Raw genomic sequence first — 20,835 nt, 5'->3', positions numbered from 1 at the left:
GTGAAAGTTATTATGATATAAAATGTTTAAAGTGATACAGTAAGTCAGCATTATGATCTAAAGGTATTTGAATTTAAGAAGTAGTAATTATGATGCTGAGGGCCTGATTCACTAAGAATCAATAACAGCTGCTAATATCTCTAAAAACAGCAGATCATGTGCTCCCTTTATCTACTCTGTGTGATGGTTTAATTCATAAAGCATATCGCTCTAATGATACCCCGGTACCAAGAAGTGTCTGAATGTGGAGAGAAGCTATCTCTTGGATTATTACTGCTTTTTTTCTAATACTACTGAGTGAGAGATCTATAAAAACAATTGATGAATTATGATCCTGAATGGAGAATCATTACATATGAGTTGAAATATCGGATGATAAATTGCTGTGATTAAGAGTTGTGACTGAGACACTTTTTGTCATTGTGAGCTTTAGTGTGTCTCTGAGCTTCACACACGAACACAGATAGAAACATGTGAACATGAAGATGACAGATCACACAGTGTTTCCACATTATCTCTGCTTATTGATCGGGGAAACGTCATGTTGACTGACAGCTGCAGGGTGAACACAGAGGAGAAGTGTGTGATCAGTCCACCAGAGGGCAGCAGAGACAAACACAGACAACAACAAAACCCGGAATTGTTCTGATAGATTTACTTCACCAGGTGCAGAACAAAGGTTGTGCTTCTTATTTCCATGATATTCAGAATAATGCTGAGGGTGTCTATCTGTGGATTTAATTCTCTCTAGGTCATTTATTCTCATATTCTCTTATTTGACAGAAATTTAGAAATGTTATTTTCTGCAAAATAATGAAGATAATCAGGTTTGCAGGGTCGTCCTTTAAATCAACACCTCAAACATCTCTATGTGAAGAGATTCATTCAGTTTTGTTTTTATATTCGACGGTTTTAATCTCTGTATCTGAATATCATATGTGAAGTAAGCTAGTATTGTAGTCAGGACCACACTAACCGAGACCCAGAAATACCCGAGACCAGAGTGCCCTGAGAATGAGACCAGACCAAGACATTTAGGGATTGAGACCGAGTCAAGACCAAGACCAAGGCAGGCCATAAATATCACTGAAAAATCATCATCTTGTGTGCAGCGGGCGTGTCACTCACTTAGACTGTAACATGGGGAAGGTTGAGGCCGTAGCTGGGGGATAAAAATCAGATAATGAATGAATTGAAGTCATTTGTTTATTTTTAATAAGAAGCCTTTTCCTTCTACTCAAAGTAATGACAGTGGTGGTCTTGATTTAAAATCCGGAGTCGACCCAGTCTGAGACCGAGACAATACAGAGATTCAGACTCAGAAAACTTAATTTACCCCAGAAGACAATTTGGTTTTAACAGTGAACCATACAGACCATACTTATATTTACAAACAGACAGCAGACAGGAGTATGTCAGAGACAATCAATAAATCATTACGTTGACAAAGACGATCCCTCGTGTGACCCCTAACTAACGACATTGACGACTAAATTGTCCATCCAGAATGCTGCTGCTCAAATCCTCTCCAGGTCAAACAAACCGCCTCACATCACTCCTGTACTGAAATCTCTTCACTGGCTCCCTGTGGCTTGTAGGATTCAGTTTGTAATGCTCACCCCTCACTTTTAGAGGTGAGGCCCAAGCATATATGTCAGAACTCATTCAGCCGTATTCACAAACTTGTTCATGTCCAACCCCCTACACCTACTCTCTGTCCTACAGACACATTTTAAGACTCGTGGTGATCGTACAAATCCTTTGTTTGTCCCTGCCCATCTCGATACTTTCTTCTGACTCTGTTGAGTCTTATCAATGTTGTTTCTATGTTTAGCCCTGTGGGTAGTCATGTAGTGATTCATTTAGATTTTATTGTGCTATTGTTTTAGTGTCGCTCTATGATCTACTTGTTTGTTCCTGTTTTTATTTTATGTATGTTGGATTTTGTTGATGTAAAGCACTTTGGGATCTTTGTCTGTGAATATTGCTAAATAAATAAAGTTGTCTTTCTTACTTAAAAAAAAACATTGAAACATTAGCAAAAGTGTGAGCTTAAATTCTGACAACACATCAACACACAACAGGACTATGATTTAACCTTTTTACATCTCATTTGGAGCTGTGTCATTGACTCTATCACGCACAGAGTGGAACACATTATATTTTTCCATTTTCGTCTCATGAGTTACATTAAATATTAAAACATCACAGGAAGGAGAGGATGGGAAAATGGACATAATTAATTAAAGTTTTAAATAAATTATGAAAAGTCATGGAGGTCCATCCATCTTATCTCATTCTCTCCTTTTATTTCATTTTCATCTAACACATCTCATCTATTCTTAGAAACAAACTCTGATGATTTGAGGAGGCTTGGCTCTGCAGGAAAATCTTCCTCTTTGACCTCTAAGAGCAGAAACACTCCACGAGATGTGCTCAGAGGTCCTTTTTTTTTTCTGTCAAGCAACTGTCTCCTTTGAGCTGTTCCTTTACTTTCACATGCCACTCTCAGAACTCTTATCTTCTAAATGGCTGAAAAAGAAAAATGTCCCTCACGCACACCTTGAATAAAACACAAAGGTCGTCTTAAAGTGACATCACGTTTTTTGGTCTGTTGGTGTCTGACCTCAAGTTGTCTGCAGACTCTTATCTGTCCCAGCTACAGGACAGGAACAAAAGAAACAGGACTCACGGAGCCTCCTTACAAAGGCTGTTACCATGACAACAGTGGATGTCAGATGTGTTGTATAGTGATGGATGTTGTGATAAATAATGTGTGAAGAATATTGGACAGACTTATAATATGTTGTGTATGTCAACTCATGGTCAGCCAACTTTTTTATCACTTTTTTTTTGGAGCGTTTTCAATTCAAAAGAGTGATTTATAAAACTTTGTAATCAAAAGGCATGACATTTATGAACTCAAAGGATGAACGCTATATGGGTCAAACTATTAATATTAAAGTTTAGTGACATTACATTCAGTTGTAGGGCATTCTCTTTGCTCTAATATTTTCAGAGACCATGAGACAGGAAAACTTTGAACAGAACCAGACTCATAGAGAGACTACACATCATGTGAGACTGGATGGACATTCAGGCCACTCTAAGCCTATAGCAGCATAACTAAGCCAGCCCTAAATATAAGCTTTATCAAAAAGGAGCCTACTCTTAAAGGTAGTGAAGGTGTCTGCCTCCTGGATCCTTACTCGTAGATGATTCCAAAGGACAGGGGCCTGAAAACTAAAAACCCTACCCCCCATACTACTGGGTGGTATGTACGTTGGAGGTGTCATTTTTCTTGAAGGGGAATACGGCAATCTCAGCTTTTTAAGATAAGATGGTGCCTGACCATTAAGAGTCGATATGTAAGGGAGAACGATTTGATATGGAGCAGGTGCAGAGAAGCAAATATGGGAGGGATATACTCTGTTTTCCAGAGATCTGTGAGAAGTTTTGAAAAATGATCTTTTGTAGAGAACAGTTAGCTGTTACCACAATGTCAAACTTTCCCAGAACTTCACCAAGTAATAAAAGTACAAAATGTTAATCAAAGTTTAGCTGCACAAGCTTGTTTAGAAGAGAATCATACTGTCACACCCCCTCTCCTGTGTTTGTAACTGACCTTTCATTTGGAGTGTGTGAGAGTGTAGTGAGTGGCTGTATCCGAATTGCCAAGTCGGCAAGTAGTCAGTACCTACTATCCGTACTGTATACTGTTTAGTATCTACTATTCAGTAGGCGCGCACAGTAGGCAGATATTTGTCCCTACTTCATCTGATTCATTCAGTATGGAAGTGACGTCATTTACGTTTCCCGAACCGGCCGTATTCACCTGTTTTTTTTTGTTTAGCTTTATTCAAGAAGAGAAATGCGCATACAGTCAGGTAATATAATAATCGTTTGTTTTGATTTGGAGGCGGACGTTACGTGACGATTTACGCTTAATTTTGCACTGCATTGTGGGTAAAATACAATTCATTTCCTGAAAGCACGCATCCGATCCATAAGCATGAAACCCGGAAGTTAGTATCCATACTGAAATGTTCAGTATACTGAGGTGGATCCAAAAAATGCATACTGAATGACCACGAAAGTTCAGTATACTGAAACTCCATACTGAAAAGTACGTACTGCCTACTGAACTGTGGATATTCAGAAAGGGCCTGGCTGTATCCGAATTGCCAAGTACCTACTCAATCTGTCAGTAGGCAGTAGACAGTACCTACTATCCGTGCTGTATACTGTTTAGTACCTACTATTCAGTAGGCGCGCACAGTAGGCAGATATTTGTTCCTACTTCATCTGATTCATTCAGTAAGGAAGTGACGTCATTTACGTTTCCCGAACCGGCTGCATCCACCCATTTTTTTTTTTGTGTTTTTTTTGTTTAGCTTTATTCAAGAAGAGAAATGCGCATATACAGTCAGGTAAAAAAAAACAATATCACAATGTAAATCAAGTAAAAGACAGATTAAATAACATACAGTAGGCTACATAAAGGAAGGTACAAATGAAAGACAGTAATATACAGAATATAAAATAAACCAATAAAGACACATTTAAATAGTGAAATCATTATTTAAATAGAGGGGGAAAGGTTTTATAATAATGCAGATATTTGTTATATTTTCTGTTGTTAATTTAAAGTAGCGATTTCAGTCGGGACTTTAACTCTAGATTAAAAATTGATTCTATTAATCCACGCTCGTTTGTTTTGATTTGGAGGCGCACATGACGTGATGATTTACGTTTAATTTCGCACTGCATTGTGGGTGATAAAATACAATTAATTTCCTGAAAGCACGCATCCGATCCATACTGCATGAAACCCGGAAGTTAGTATCCATACTGAAATGTTCAGTATACTGAGGTGGACCCAAAAAATGCATACTGAATGACCACGAAAGTTCAGTTTACTGAAACTCCATACTGAATAGTACGTACTGCCTACTGAACTGTGACAATTCGGAAAGGGCCCCTGGCTGTATCCGAATTGCCAAGTACCTACTCAATCTGTCAGTAGGCAGTACCTACTATCCGTGCTGTATACTGTTTAGTACCTACTATTCAGTAGGCGCGCACAGTAGGCAGATATTTGTTCCTACTTCATCTGATTCATTCAGTAAGGAAGTGACGTCATTTACGTTTCCCGAACCGGCTGCATCCACCCATTTTTTTTTAATTTTTTTTTAGCTTTATTCAAGAAGAGTAATGCTCATATACAGTCAGGTAAAAAAAAAAAAAACATATCACAATGTAAATCAAGTAAAAGACAGATTAAATAACTAAATAACATACAGTAGCCTTCATGAAGAAAAGTACAAATGAAAGACAGTAATATACAGAATATAAAATAAAATAAACAAATAAAAACGCATTTAAATAGTGAAATCATTATTTAAATAGAAGGGGAAAGGTTTTATAATAATGCAGACATTTGTTTTTGTTCTGGCCTAAGCAAGGAGCTGTAGGTCACCTTGTAGCCACTAGGGGGTGCTACATTTGTTGTTGTGTTTTTGGACCTCATGGCTCACTGTAGGAGGCCATTTTGGGTTTCTCATTCATTGATAAGAGCACGTTGTGGACACTTGCCTTATGAAGGATCTAAATCCATCCTGGACTAAGAAGGAACTGTATAATCATTGTCTGTGAGTAAAGTGTGATTAAGATGTTTCTTTTTGCAACCATGCTTTCATTTTATGCAGATGGCTATGTTAGACCATGATTTTGTGTTCTGCAGTATACCTTGTTCACTAAGTGATAGTTTTCAGTCAGATATATTTTCAGTCACATACTGTTAATTTGATTGACATTGACAAGCATGTTATACCACACAGATATGTTTATTGATCATGTGTATCATAACTGATTGTTTCTTTTTACTTTATTACAGTTTTACTCCATTTTGCATTCTGTCAATGAATAACGGTGGCACGCAAATAAATCAACATTTATTGACTACGGAATGTGGAAGGAGTTATCTGTCTGTCTAGCTGAGGAAGGGGACTCTTTAACGAGGGCGGAACAGTAAACAGACTTTACAATGATTTCAACCTTGGTGGATAACAGATCAGTATGGCTCACCCCCTAGATCTTCGAAAGACAAGATGTCAGCTGCAGAAAGAGAAGGCCATGAGACCAGATCAGTCTGCTCAGGCTCAACAAAACACTCTGGTAAGTCTGCAACAAGCTTGGCTGCGGTAAGAGCACGGGCCAAAGCTGAAGCAGCATATACCAGAGCATCCTACGCACAAAGGGAAATTGAAATGAAAGTAAAAAGGGCTCAACTAAAGGTAGAGGAGACACGTCTTGAAGCAACACTGGAAGCAATCCAGCAGGAGAAAGAGGCAGAGGCAGCTTTCGCTGAAGCTACAATATTCAAAGCTGCTGTGGAAATACCAGAAATAGGGGAGCTGCCTCAAATTCATCACATTGATAAAGGCCTTTCATATCGATCAGCTGAGAGGACTGAAAGGTACGTTGAACACCAGTATGCCTTCATAAACGCTAATCAGCCATTAGCACCCCAATACAGTCCACATCCTAATGCTGAAGTTAACTTGGCTCGCCCAGAAGAGGCTAATCACAAGCAACATAGTGACTCTTCCTCACATCACATACCTATGTATAACCAACATGTGGGGCGGCACTCATCTCTATACGCCCCATCTCCTATCGAAGCAACCTCTACAAAGAGATGTCCACAAGTTAGTTTCGAGCCTAAAAGGGAAGGCGAAGGGAGCACGCCATTGGCTGGATTAATGGTTAAAAGCTCATGGCACCCAGAGACAATACAGAAGATAACGACCAGCTACGTACAGGAGCAGCCAATGAGCCTGCTGAGCCACGTTCCAATGTTACAGATCTAGCTAAGTTTTTAGCTCGCCGTGACCGTCTTACAGCCGGACTCACGAAATTCAACGATAGACTGGAGAATTATTGGGCATGGAAGTCCACATTCCAATGCAATAGAAGATCTGGACTTGAAACCGAGTGAAGAACTAGACCTGCTTGTTAAGTGGCTCGGACCGGAGTCTGCTGAACATGTGAGGAGGGTGAGGTCAGTTCACATCAGACACCCTGCTGCAGCCCTTAGTATGGTCTGGGAGAGGTTAGAGGAGTGTTATGGATCTGAGAGAGTTAGGTGATCTGCTCTTTGAAGTGGAAGCAGCCAAAGAGGAGGGTTACTTACCAGCACTGTCCTACCTAGGTACAGCACGTGGCATTCACCCTATCTTGGAGAAACTACCATTCAGCCTTCAGGAAAAATGGATGGGACATGGTACAAACAACAAAACCACATAACCTTCCCACCGTTTTCCATCTTCTCTAGCTTCATTCGTGAAGAGGCGAGGATGAGGAACAACCCAAGTTTCGTCACCGCAAACTCAAGCATCCCGTCACATAAGGGAGAGAGATTCAATCTGAAATCTTTAAGAACACCTGTAGCTGTATACAGAACAGAAGTGGAGAATACTCAGGAGAAAGTTGAAGCCAACGGATTAGACAACCTTAAGAAGCAATGTCCTATTCATAAGAAGGCCCCACCCCCTGCAGAGGTGCAGAGTCTTCAGAGTGAAGCCCCTGGAGGAACGAAAAACCTTCCTTAGGGAAAAGGGGATATGTTTTCGTTGCTGTTCCTCAACTTTGCACCAAGCAAGGGACTGCAAAGCAGTTATACCGTGTTCTGAGTGCAGCAGTGAGAAGCACATTGCAGCTCTTCACGCCAGCCCAGCACCCTGGTCAACTAAACCACAGCTTAACCCCTCTGAACAGCATGGCGGGGAGGCAGAGGAAGCTCACTCTTCTCTAATCACTACGTCAACCTGCACAGAGGTCTGTGGAGGCAGCACAATAGGGAAGTCTTGTTCCAAAATCTGCCTAGTTTACGTATACCCAAAGGGTCAGCCAGAGAGGAAAACCAAGGTATATGCCATTTTAGATGACCAAAGCAACAGGTCTCTGGCCAGATCAGACTTTTCAAGATGTTTGACATAGTTCATTACACCTCCCCTTACACACTCAGAACGTGTGCAGGTGTGTCAGAGACTGCAGGCTGGAGAGCAAGGGGTTTCATTGTAGAATCTGCAGATGAGAAGACCAGTCTTATCCTCCCCACACTCATCGAGTGTGACCAGCTACCGGATAATGACCCCTCTTGACCCCAAGGCCAATATTTTGCTTCTCTTAGGAAGGGATATAATTCAGGTGCACAAGGTTCACGAACAACGAAATGGGCCTCTCTTAGCTCCCTTTGCACAACGGTTAGAAAGGAGAGTTTGATGACGACAATCTCTATGGCAAGCAGTGGAGGCAAGTCCAAGGTCTGGCCAACACCTTTTGGCATCGTTGGAGGACAGAGTACCTACCCTCTCTGAAAAATGGAGAAAATGGCAAAAGGAAATACATAATTTTCAAGCTGGAGACATTGTAATACTCAAAGACAAGCAGGTAAAACGAAACTATTGGCCCCTTGGTATTGTGGTCAAGACATTCCCCAGCGCAGATGGCAAGGTGAGAAAGGTGGAAATCAAGACAGCAAACAATGGTTCATTCAAGACCTTTCTACGCCCTGTCTCAGAGATTGTTCTACTCCTTTCCCCAGAGACATTGTAGTTGTTTTGTGTTAGAGTGCATTGTACAGTTGTGGTGGCATCCTTTTAGATACCAGGCGGGGAGTGTTCTGGCCTAAGCAAGGAGCTGTAGGTCACCTTGCAGCCACTAGGGGGTGCTACATTTGTTGTTGTGTTTTTGGACCTCATGGCTCACTGTAGGAGGCCATTTTGGGTTTCTCATTCATTGATAAGAGCATGTTGTGGACACTTGCCTTATGAAGGATCTAAATCCATCCTGGACTAAGAAGGAACTGTATAATCATTGTCTGTGAGTAAAGTGTGATTAAGATGTTTCTTTTTGCACCCATGCTTTCATTTTATGCAGATGGCTATGTTAGACCATGATTTTTGTATACCTTGTTCGCTAAGTGATAGTTTTCAGTCAGATATATTTTCAGTCACATACTGTTAATTTGATTGACATTGACAAGCATGTTATACCACACAGATATGTTTATTGATCATGTGTATCATAACTGATTGTTTCCTTTTACTTTATTACAGTTTTACTCCATTTTGCATTCTGTCAATGAATAACGGTGGCACGCAAATAAATCAACATTTATTGACTACGGAATGTGGAAGGAGTTATCTGTCTGTCTAGCTGAGGAAGGGGACTCTTTAACGAGGGCGGAACAGTTTTATTTTCTGTTGTTAATTAAAAGTAGTGATTTCAGTCGGGACTTTAACTCTAGATTAAAAATTTATTAAATTAATCCACGCTCGTTTGTTTTGATTTGGAGGCGGACGTGACGATTTACGTTTAATTTCGCACAGCATTGTGGGTGATAAAACACAATTCATTTCCTGAAAGCACGCATCCGATCCATACTGCATGAAACCCGGAAGTTAGTATCCATACTGAAATGTTCAGTATACTGAGGTGGACCCAAAAAATGCATACTGAATGACCAAGTTCAGTATACTGAAACTCCCTACTGAAAAGTACGTACTGCCTACTGAACTGTGACAATTCGGAAAGGGCCCCTGTGTGTTGATGAGTCAATCCTCCAAGCCTGATTTGGTTCACCTGTGCTGCCTGCTGGAAAAGCTTGATTGGAACACAGCTGCAGGAGGCAATTAACCAATCAGAGGACAACCCTGCAGCCACACACCTTTAAGAAGCTTGGTCAGCCAGCAAAACAACTGGTTTTATGTTTCTTCCCTTTCCCCACACGAGCCGGGTCATAACACATAATCAAATTATATTTTAGGTTACAAAAAAGGATTAGTAGATGATATGATATTTTAAACCAGGTGTAGGTGATCTGATTAATGCAGCTGCAAGTTTTGGCAGGGTCGGTACGAAGAACTTGAGAAATCCATAAAACATGAACCAATCCCTAGAATAAAATGCTATTTTTTTTTAGCAGCTAGTTTGTGAAGATATCAACATATTCAATGATTTTAAACAAACCGAAAATGAATATTATCGAGTATTGCTCACAGACCAAACGTCTCACATAAGTTAAGATGTTGTTTACCAGGAGCTTCAGCAGTCTGCAGAGAGATCTCTGCTGTTCAGGCTGATTGGACTGTTAATTAGTGTTCTTTGTAAAATCACACAGGGCCAGGTGTTACATGGATCTGATTGGACTGAGTGTGTAAAGACATGATGGGAATGATATTGAGGACAAAGTTTAATATTCATCATTAACACAGTAGAGAAGAGGAGAAAGGGTGATTGCTGCACTGTGGAGGCCCAAAGGGTAACTTCTATCAGAGACAACCTGATGGAGTGAGGTGATGAAGACACATTGATTAAAATAGAGCAAATAAAGATCTGAGGTTTTTTGTTTGTCAGTAGAAAGAAGGTTACAACGTTTACAACTACTGCGCTGTATTGGATATTTGTTGATGTATATTTAAAGCTCCTTTTGAGGAGTTTTTTTTAGCTGACTGAAAAAGATTGATACTGAAATAATTGACTCATTCTCTGCCATGTAAGTGTATGTATGTATGTACATAGTTTTTTCAGCACAGTATGTCAGGTTTTTTTCTACATACTTTCGGTAAGTAAGTCTTTCTATTCAAGATAGGTATATATGTCGTTATTTAAAAAAAAAAGACAAGTATGTTGTTTTTTTCCGTTTTTTTCGACAGCAATTAATGTAGTTTATTTCGTCAAAAGGTATTTATCGGTTTTTTTCGACATGAGTATGTATGTCATTACGTTAGACATAAGTCTTTATGTAGTTATTTTCGACATGGGTTGGTATGGTGTTATTTTCGTTTGTATGGTGTTTATTTCGACATGGGTTTGTTTGCCGAATCTCCCAATATAGGAGTGTATGTCGTTATTTTCTACATGGGTTTGTATGGTGTTATTTTCGACATGGGTTGGTATGTCCGTATTTTCGACATGGGAATGTATGGTGTTATTTTTGACATGGGTTGGTATGGTGTTATTTTTGACATGGGTTTGTTTGCTGATTCTCCCAATATAGTAATGTCAAGTTCTGTGTGTTTTTGTGACCACAACTCTGCCCAAACTTGAAAAACTGCTTGATCAACTGTTGAAGGATGCAAAGGACAACTCAATTCTTCTTATTCTTTGATTTTTATTTTCTTGTAGATGGTTTTGGGTTTGATGGACGTAAACAGAATGATGGAATATGAGTGAATGGAATAGGTTGATAACCTTCAAGATAAACAGAAAAGACATGCATTAGTCTCAAATAAATTCCAATAAACATTTTCCCTCGAAGTTTTCCTAAAGAATAAATGTTACCGTTACTTGATTCTCAAACAAACAAAGTCATTCAAATTAACCTAGGATCTCAAACCAATGTAATGATTAAAGTAACAATATACATACTTAATCATTAAGTTCACATAAAGTTTCAACATAATACACAAGTTTAAATTAGCATACCCAAAATTGTCCAACTTAAACTGCATTTTACTTACTAATTCAACCAAACAGTCATGGAGAAGCACGACCTCAACACATCATCCACATTCAAAGTTGTTTTTTCGTACAAGTTGCATCTTCTGATTGATCAGGAGCTGTGGTCGTGCCCTGTTTCCAGGAGCAGGTGAGAGGGCTAACTGAGCTACCTCCAAACATTTCATGCCATGCTTTTCCAGTGGGTGCGCAGGTGAATATGGTCCCTCTAGGAGCACTTTCCAAGAGTTTGGGTTCCACCAACTTATTTTGCATGTGGTCGCCCTCTCCAGGTTTGGAGTGCATCAGAGTGTGAATGTGCTCTTGTGAATGAATTGGGATTTGACACAACAAGTAATGTGTCGTTTTTTTCAACATAGGTTTGTATGTCGTTATTTTCTACATGGGTATGTATGGTGTTATTTTCGACATGGGTTGGTATGTCGTTATTTTAGACATAGGTTTGCATGGTGTTATTTTATACATAGGTTTGTTTGCCAATTCTCCCAATATAGGAATGTATGTCGTTTTTTTCGACATTGGTATGTATGCCGTTTTTTTCTAGATGGTTATGTATGTTGTTATTTTCAACATAGGTATATATGTTTTTTTTAACAAGTGAGGTATCAGACCGGCAACTCAGAATTTCCAACTTCTTAAGTCAACAAGTCGACAGAGTATTTACGTACATATGTATATATACAATGTATTGGCATAACCTAGGGCCGTAACAAACATGAGAAACAACACCAGGTAACTTGCAAACAATAATGATTTATTGTACTAATGACATGATAACTGCAAACATGGAGTGTGTCCACCAGTAAGGTCAGTAGTGTGAATGCGGATGTGTGGCATAAATGAAGTGTGGGGTGTTGTGAAACAATTTTGTTACAAAGTCTAAAATGTGCTAATAATGATCGATGGGAGTCTTTGTGGCACGAGAGAGATCCAGAGCTCCGTCCTGGGGTTGGGCTTTTATGCCCTTAGAGCAACAGGCCCAGGTTCTCCAAATTGGACCAGCCAAATCCTCTAGGAAAAGGGAGACAGAACCAATTAGTATAGCCTGTTCATAAACCAAGGCAGTGACCGTCACCCCCCTCCCACCAAAAAAGTCAGTGTCCCAAGGAGACCACCAGCATTATATCAACCTACTGTGTAAAATATCTACATAATTACTCAAATAACTGAACTGAATACTCAAAATAACAAAAACAATTTGGTACTAATAATTTGATTAATACATGACCTTTTGACTAGATTTGATCGCTGCATGTCCACCCCCACCCATTCTCAGCAACCCCTGGTACCTGAGGAGCAACATAAGAGGACAGGCATGGCAACAGAACAGAGCAGGTTATCAGAAAACACAAGTACAATATATTAAACCCACGTGTCACAGTACATTAATGGTCTGTGAAGACACAAACAGGTACCCATTTTCTTAACAGCAACACGTTTTGCAAGAAGTAGCCTGTCCCAGCACTACTTATATCAGAAAAAGGTAAAACACACTCAAATATTTCCTTCAGACGATATATATCACCGATTGCTCCTGCACTACTTCCTTGTGACATGGAGGCTCATACATACTGTAGATGGGGCCTCCAAAACAACATTCTCACAACCCTCAAGGGGCATTTGTTTGACTAGCCATAACACCTGTAGTGGCACAGGATGAAAGAACCTTCTGCGTTACTATGGAGTTTTCATCAGACACTGGATCAACTGGACAGGAAGTGACAGGTAATGGTGGAGTGTCACTCCAGACTCTGCCACCTACCAGACCATTACCAAAAATAAAGTGTACACCTTTAATGTGCAACGCTGGATGCACACCAACGGCTCCCTCACCCTTAACCAGCTCACAGTCAAGAAGCACTTTGTCTAAAGGAACAGGGGGAATGATCCACCCCATCCCACAACTTAGAGTCTCCAGTGTCAGTCTCTCCAGAAAGAGGCAAAACAGAATCAACAATGAAAGAACCATAAGCCCCACTGTCCCTCAGGACTTTCATCACTTCCTGACACCAACCCATCTCTAATGAAGGTGCATATGCTGCCAAAACATCAGTTTCACACGAGTGAGAGGTAAGCCGCTCAGAAACACAACAATCTTTAACAGGTGCAGCACAGGCAGCTGGTTTAACATGTTGCACTCCTTTTGTCACAGGCAATCTAACTTCCAATGTCCCTCCTCATGGCAATAGTTACAGACATTACTCTTATTAACTTTAACACCTGCCTTATAAGGCTCAGATCTCAAAATTCCAAGTTTATATGAACGCATCTCAGACAGCAAAACAGAGGCGTTTCCACGGTAACCAGAAGCCTCATGCGCTCTAAAACTGCTCTTATGAAGCAACACAGATTCTTCGGCACAAACAGCGGCCTCAGCAGTCGTAGGCATGTTTTGCTCGTTACTTCTCTTCTATTATTTTTTCACTTCTTCAATTGTATTGTTTTTACCTTAACAGCCTTTCCAGACCTATTGTTTCTAATTGAGTCCTTCATTTGCATTTATTCTTGTTTATCTTCTGCTTTCACATTTTGTTCTTGTCCTTTTGTTTAAAATAGATCACTCAATGTTTGGCCTGATTCTTATATTATTAAATTGCTCCAAAATCATCAGTTTACACAACCCATCAAATGAAGTGACATCAAGCGCAGTTAACCACCTCTTAAAGTGAGTGGACAGATCCCTAGCAAATGTTTTTCCTTTCAAGACTCTAAAACGATATGCATCAGGCACATGTTCATATGCTTACAGTACAGCTGACTTTAGGCTATCTTAGTGTCTTCAGAACTCAAAGAAGAATAGGCTTCTTGTGCCTTACCTCTGAGAACAGACTGAAGCATCAGTGCACAGTCAGCATCAGACCAACATCTCGCTTTAGTCTAGACACACGTTCAAACAACAAGAAAAAAGTGTCTGAATCCTTTTCATTAAAGTGTGGTAAGAGACGCAAGTTAACATCAAATTGATGCGCAGAAGAGCCACAGCCCTGTGTGCTCTGCTCCTCACCACAAAACATGCCATCCCTCACCAAAGACATAAGAAAGTACTTTAGCTTTCTTAGACAGTTGATGGATTCATTCGAGCTCAAGCTGTTTTTTTTTTTATTCGTGTTTATTTCTGTCATGTGCATCTGCATTAACAAAATTTCCTCAAATGTCAAAGCGTGCGTCGTAAGATAGATTAGGTGACGTTTCTTTATCTTCTTAGCCTACATTAACTTAGATTTCAAGTTAACTTGAAATCTAAGTTAACTTCCTCAGTTAACTTAGATTTCATCACTGATGTTTTCTCTAATCCGTCACAGAAAAATGCTCCGCAATCACGAGCAAATGCTCTTTGGAACGTTTTATACTGCTAATGCTGCGTGTCTATACCAGGGTTTACGCTACAGGTGCTTTGAGCGCCCAAAAAGAATGAATGCGGTCGCGTATTTTAGCAAAAGATACCATCAATAATAACTGCTGACAGAAAAAAACACAATGTTAAGACAATAAACTTTCACTGTATTTTTATTCCTCATGTACCTGGCTGTGGTCCTGAGAATTTTCCACATGTTTTACTGTATAGTTTTTGAGATAGTTAAAGTTTAAGTCTGCTAAAATTGCATTAGGACACTTTGATGTTTTAATCATATTTTACGTTTTATTTTGAAAAATCGGTGACAGGTGACAACAAAATGCCAATGGATTATTGTTCCTCGTGTCCCTGGCTGTGGTCCTGAGAATTTTCAGCAGATTTTACTATATTGTTTTGAAGATAATTAAAAGTAAAGTCTGCTCAAATTGCATTAGGACACTTTGATATTTTAGTCATATTCAATATTTTATTTTTTAAGGTCTGTGATAGGTGACAAGAAACTTTCAATGGATTCTTGTTCCTCATGTCCCTGACTATAATCTAATTCTCAGCAGATTTTACTGTATAGCTTAAATAACTAAAGGTAAAGTCTGCTCAAATTGCATCAAGACACTAATATTTGAGTCATATTTATTATTTATTTATTTATATTTTGAAAAATCTGTTTATTGTATCTGACTATTCAAAAAAACTATAGAGTAAACTCTGCTAGAAATTCTCAGGACTACAGCCAGGGACATGAGGAATATGATTCCATTGAAAGTTTCTTGTCACCTGTCACAGTTTTTTCAAAATAAAATAATCAATATGAATAAAATATCAAAGCTCTCAATGCAATTTTGAGAAGAATTTACCTTTAATTATTTAAAAAACTATACAGTAAATCCTGCTATACAGCGAAGGAAATAATTATTTGATCCCCTGCTGATTTTGTAAGTTTGACCAGTTACAAAGAAGTGAGTGGTCTATAATTTTTATGGTACCTTTATTTTAACAAACAGAGACAGAATATCAAAAAAAAAAAGTCCAGAAAAAAAAACATTGTATGAAGTTATAAATTCATTTGCATTTGATTGAAGGAAATAAGTATTTGATCCCCTACAAACCAACACGAATTCTGGCTCCCCCAGACCGGTTATGTGCCCGGGAGGCACTCAGATTAGTCCTGTCACTTTGAGAAAGTTCTCCTAATCACTGCTCGTTATGGGTAAAAAAGACACGTCAACAGAATCAATCTCTTCCTTTCCAACCAATCCAACACCATGGGCAAGACCAAAAAACTTTCAAAGGACATCAGGGACAAGATTTTAGACCTGCACAAGGCTGGACTGGGCTACAAGACCATCAGCAAGAAGCTCGGTGAGAAGGAGAAACTGTTGGTGCAATTATAAGAAAATGGAAGAAATTTAAAATAACCATCAATCACCCTCTGTCTGGAGCTCCATGCAAGATCTCACCTCGTGGGGTAAGGATGATCATGAGAAGGGAGAGGGATCAGCCCAGAACTACACGGGAGGAGCTTTGTAATGATCTCAAGGCAGCTAGGACCACAGTCAGCAAGAAACCCATTGGAAACACACTGCACCATAATGGATTTAAATCCTGCAGTGCCCGCAAGGTCCCCCTGCTCAGGAAGGCACATGTACTGGCCCGTCTGAAGTTTGCCAGTGAACACCTAAATGATTGAGAGAAGGCTTGGGAGGTGATGTGGTCGGATGAGACCAAATTCAACTCTTTGGCATAAACTGGAGTTGTTGTGTTTGGAGGGAGAGAAATGCTGAATACCAACCCAAGAACACCGTCCCCACCGTCAAGCATGGAGGAGGAAACATTATGCTTTCGGGCTGTTTCTCTGCTAAGGGTACAGGACAACTTCACCGCATTGAGGGGCCGATGGATGAGGGCATGTACCGTAAGGTCTTGGACGAGAACCTCCTTTCCTCAGCCAGAGCACTGAGGATGGGTCGTGGATGGGTCTTCCAGCATGACAACAATCCGAAACATACGTCAAGGCAACAAAGGAGTGGCTCAAGAAGAAGCACATTAAGGTCATGGAGTGGCCTACCCAGTCTCCAGACCTTTATCCTATAAAAGATTTGTGGAGGGAGCTGAAAGTTCGAGTTGCAAAGCGAAAGCCTCGAAACCTTCAGAATTTGGAGAAGATCTGTAAAGAGGAGTGGACCAAAATCCCTCCTGAGATGTGTACAAACCTGGTGACCAACTACAACAATCGTCTGACTTCTGTGCTTGCCACAAGGGTCACTCCACCAAGTACTAAGTCATGTTTTACATGGGGATCAAATACTTATTTCCTTCGATCAAATGCAAATTAATTTATAACTTTATGGAGTTTTTTTTTTTCTGGACTTTTTTTTATATATTCTGTCTCTGTTTGTTAAAATAAAAGTACCATAAAAATTATAGACCACTCACTTATTTGAAATAGGGCAAACTTACAAAATCAGCAGGGGATCAAATAATTATTTCCTCCACTGTAAATTTCCAGGACTACAGCCAGGGACATGAGGAACAATAATCCATTGAAGATTTCGTGTCACCTGTCACAGATTTTTCATAATAAAATCTCAAAATTAAATATCAAAGCGTCTCTATGCAAGTTGAGCAGACTTTACCTTTAACTGCCACCAAAACTACACAGTAAAATCTGCTGAAAATTCTTAGGACCAGAGACAGGGACATAAGGAACACACATTTTTAATTAAGTTTGTATTCATTCAGCTATTCCACTCAGCAATCCTACATATTTTTGCTATAAATATGTTAAAAATATATTTTAATAAGATAATCTGAAAGTCTTCTCATAAGACATAGACTAACAATACAACAAATTATGTAACAAACACAAGGGAGTATTAAAATAGATTTTTATATGACTTTAAAGCCCTTAACGGCCCCATATTTAATTAATGAAATTAATAGCTCTTACTGTCATAAACACTTCTGTGTTTATGTCCTAGCTAACATAGCTGATAGCATTATTTAAGGTAAAATATAAAACTAGATTTTCCCACCCACAGCTTCCTTTTATTTTGTCTTTTTATTTCATTTTATTATTTCATTTTTCACATCAGGACTTAAATAAGCCATCCAAGAGGTGCTGAGAGATTCTTTCAGACAGACGGTCCTTTCAGTCAGCTCTCAGGATTTAAAAATGTTTTTACAGTAAATAAATGATCGGACAACAAGATATCCATAGACCTCAGACGATCTACTTCTGCAGCACGATGGGAGAAAAATCCCTTTGTGCAACTGCTTGTGCCACATACAGTTATTATTGTAGAGCATAGTTATTACTTTTATTTATTTGCTTCATTGGAAAAAGTATGCAACATTGAGATCTAACTTTTTCCTTCTCCAATCTTAATCCCTGTGATCCTGGTGTATCTGAACATTCAAGCTACCATCAGTATGAGCTTTAACAGTGATCACCTATTATTAACGCTTCAGTGCATCAGTAGTACACTTCACAATATAAATATTCAAACACTGTCAGCTCATTGGTTCTCTCACATGTTAGATAAAAACACTGCAAACTTTCAAGGGTACAGTTAATTACAGAAAAGACAGCGCCATGCTACCTTGAAAGGAAGAGTTACCAGTTTAAATCAATCTGCATGAGAAAATGAAGAACGGGATCAGACCCCTGAAAAGTCAACAGCTCATACTTCAACACAGGCACAGACTCCTAAGATCATATTCATATTCAATAAATATGTTCAAATTAATAGGCTGAATATGCCGCCACGCTTTACTGAAGCACATCATGAATGCCCTCTGCTTTGTCAGTGAGGTCGAGGTTCTGTTTTCAATGTTCAAGCTCAGGTCTGAAACAAATTATGATGAAGAGGCAAAGGACTGTATCGACATTTATCGTAAACATCCCATTTTTCAGTGTGTGTTCTGGCTGCTTATTTGTGAAAAGCATGCTGGAATACAGTGTCAAGGACCAGGCTGGCAGCGCTACTACAACTTTCTCCCTCATTAGGTCATACTCCTGCATTAAAACTGCAGAAATTGTTCATCCAAAGAAGACGATGACATGACTTTGTACTCTGATAAAGAAGAAAATGTCATTGTTATTGAGCTCATGACAACATGACTGCCTGATCCTTTCTCCCTTTAATCCTTGTAGTGTATATTCTTAAATTTACATACATAACGATGTAGGAAAATGGTCTTCTGTTCTGATTATCACAGTTATCTTTGCTTCACTGCAAGTCCAAAAAAAAAAAACAGTTTTCTAAGGCTGTGGAAGAAATCGGGTCAGAAAAAAGACAAGTAACAGCAATTTAATGAGGGCTTCATTTAGGAATTGATAATCTGACATAAATAGGAGCGGTTTCCTCGACCCAAGGGTAAAAAAATCAGTCTGATTTTGGGTTTAAATTAATTAACAAGTAAAAAAGAATAAACAAATTAAAAAGTAGGAGCACAGAGCACTGACACATTTTGATACAACTAAAATAAAATACAGAGATCAGATGAATGGCATCTATAATCGTCATTGTTTTTTAGTTTCTTTTTTAAGATTTAGTTTTGGGCTTTTTGGGCCTTTATTGGAGAGATAGGACAGTGGATAGAGTAGGAAATCAGAGAGAGAGAGGAGAATGACATGCAGGAAAGGAGCCACAGGTCGGACTTGAACCCGGGCTGCCTGCTTGAAGGACTACAGCCGCCATACATGGGGCGTGCACACTAACCACTGCGCCACCAGCGCCCCTATAACATGACAATAACAGATTATGCTTTTCTACAAATGAAATAAAATCTTAACAAACATCTTTTTTATTCATTCAGCAGGGAGGATCCATTATTGTCTTTAAAAGAAACAAAATACAAATCCTTTAAATACTTTCAGTGAGCTTTGGTTCAAACCACGAGAGAGCAGCACAGAACAAAAGAATAAAAAGGAAAAGTTCTACCTTTTAAGATTATTTACAGAGTATACGATCATATCATCTACTGTTACTACAAAACATCTAGAAGTGTAGCGAGGGGAGATTTGAAGGTGTGTACAGATCACTACAAAGACAACACTTTATAGAAGCTCATCTTGTATATATGTTATAATATATAAATGATGAACATGATGGTGTTACAGTACATTGGATTATTACTGATAGATACAATCATTAACAACCACAAAGAAATATTCAACCTTTCATACAAGTGAACTTACATGTTTCTCTTCTCAGTGGACATCAAACAAACATGAGGTTAAGATTTTAGTTCAATTTAAGAAACAGTCCAGCATTCAGCGTCCCATGCTCTTAAAAGGAATTACAAAAAATATTCATATTAACATAGAGAGAAAGAAAAACATTGTCAATTTATAAACCATTTTATACTTTAATGATAACCAAGGTTTTGTCTGAAATCACACACTCTTTCCCTCTCCCCTCACGTAGACAGTTCTCTGTAGGGTACTATATTTATTTATTTAATTAGGACAGTGCACATTAATCAACATATCAACGTGTGCCAGAAAAGATACATTTCATCACAATGCATGATGGTGTATATTGCTTCCTTAGTGACAATCGGTTATACACTATACTTCTCACAATGCATTGTGGGCAGAGGAGCTGATCAGGAAACTGCTTGTGGCTGCTGGGTCAGTAGGGGGCCCCAAGGCTGACAAACTTTAGACCACAGCAGTGGCTCAAATTGTGCAAAGTTTTCAATGAAAATAGGAAAACTCCCTTAGGGGGCCCCATCTGACAGCACTCAGTCTTGTATGCATTATTGCTGTGAAAACCCATGTTTGTGAATTAAGGTTTTTAATGTTCTTTATATTTAAATTTAAATATAAGACTAATGTAAACTTTGGCAATAAAAAATGTTTGCGTTCCACAATCATTTTGTTTGTGTTAAATTATTTATGATATAATGGGGATGAATGCCTGTTGGGGGGGTCCCCTGTGGATTTCATG

At 39.0% G+C, this 20,835-nt stretch overlaps 1 protein-coding gene and 1 long non-coding RNA gene across 2 annotated transcripts in view; one reads left to right on the top strand and one right to left on the bottom strand.

The window, feature by feature from the left end:
- Window positions 1-8,161: 8,161 nt before the first annotated feature.
- LOC132980061 (uncharacterized) lies at window positions 8,162-9,190 on the top strand. Its single transcript, XR_009674128.1, has 2 exons — window positions 8,162-8,886; window positions 9,123-9,190. It is a non-coding gene; the product is annotated as an uncharacterized LOC132980061 (long non-coding RNA).
- A 3,079-nt stretch (window positions 9,191-12,269) lies between these two features.
- The window catches only part of LOC132980058 (RNA-binding protein Musashi homolog 2-like), a 58,585-nt gene continuing 50,019 nt past the window's right edge, over window positions 12,270-20,835 (bottom strand). Inside the window, exon 15 of the mRNA XM_061045960.1 lies at window positions 12,270-12,815. The gene's annotated coding sequence lies outside the window, so the exon portion shown is untranslated. The remainder of the gene's footprint in view (window positions 12,816-20,835) is intronic.

This window comes from Labrus mixtus, chromosome 9, assembly GCF_963584025.1.
Source record: "Labrus mixtus chromosome 9, fLabMix1.1, whole genome shotgun sequence".
NCBI classification, from domain to species: Eukaryota; Metazoa; Chordata; class Actinopteri; order Labriformes; family Labridae; genus Labrus; species Labrus mixtus.
Note: the sequence above shows the minus strand (reverse complement) of the source record. Positions and strands in the feature narration are given on the sequence as shown.